A 1,258-nucleotide genomic window follows, 5' to 3' on the forward strand; every position below is an offset into this window, starting at 1 on the left:
AGATAGATAGATAGATAGATAGATAGATAGACAGATAGGTAGATAGATAGATAGATAGATAGATAGATAGATAGATAGATAGATAGATAGATAGATAGATAGATAGATAGATAGGTAGAGAAGGAGAGAGGGAAATATAAAGATGGATAAACACACAGAGAGATAGAGATAGAGACACACAGAGAGAGTTCACCTTTATTTCTCATTCGGGTTAATTCTCTAGTATGTAATATATGACCGCGCCAAGGATCCTATTATAATGTTTCCTGATCGATGGCTTGGTTTTTCCCATTTCTCTTTGTTATCCGATTAGAGTGAGATGGACAGCAATTCTGGGATAATTTGCGTTATTTTACATCCCGTTTTTTCCAGCTCCCTGCTAAATGGAACGAGTAAGTAATTTTCTTTTTCGATTTTCATTAGAAATCTGTAATGCAGAATTCTATACCTTTTTGTCTCTCTCTGTAAATAATACACAAAGACCAATATAGCCCAGAGCGTATCAAATTAGATCTCACTTGATGTATGCTGCTATGGAAACCGGCTCCTGCAATGAGATGGTGAGGCTCTTCATCGTTGGACTCTGAAGACATGAGTTCAATTTCCGTGTGTGAACGTCTTTTCATCCAGCGTTTCTGTCAGCCTTCTGGAATGATGTGTCCCAGCCCTTGATGACCAAGATTAGCTTGGTCGAAGTAGCCCGCCGCCTAAATGATCTCAATTATTCGCTGCGGGTGTAAAACTTGAACAATCAGCAGGTATGCAGGGTGTTATCACTCGTGGACTCTAAAGAGTGGAGAGACATCGACCCTTCTGCTTACACGAAGATATATGGCACACACTAACACACACACACTCCCCACACAAACACACACGCACACACACACACACACACACACACACACACACACACACTCACACACACAGACGCACGCACAAACGCTCACCACTCTCACATACATTCATAAGCACATTCACAAACATGGACTCACAAAAATATAAACTTTTAACACTCGGAACGCGATCTCACGTGCAAACAGTTACTCAAGCGCAAACTGCACACCCACGGGTAAAACTCCCCGCTCACATCACTTTAATAATTTATCGGGCGAGGCTTCAGCCTGTGAAATTTGTTTGCTGTTTTGGCCACTGCCCACACGCACCAATCCCAAATCCTCACAACACAGTGTCTTTTGTGGGATCAAGTTCTAAGCCTTTGAATTGCTTTTTTCCCTGTAGCAGTGGGAATTCAATTTGA

The 1,258-nt window shown here is 41.6% G+C and overlaps 1 protein-coding gene across 1 annotated transcript in view; it reads right to left on the reverse strand.

Annotated features, from left to right (window-relative positions):
- Positions 1-1,258, reverse strand: part of LOC100533285 (tandem pore domain potassium channel) — a 159,456-nt gene that overhangs the window by 59,494 nt on the left and 98,704 nt on the right.

The sequence above is a fragment of the Aplysia californica genome, unplaced genomic scaffold (genome assembly GCF_000002075.1).
Source record: "Aplysia californica isolate F4 #8 unplaced genomic scaffold, AplCal3.0 scaffold00363, whole genome shotgun sequence".
Taxonomy (NCBI): Eukaryota; Metazoa; Mollusca; class Gastropoda; order Aplysiida; family Aplysiidae; genus Aplysia; species Aplysia californica.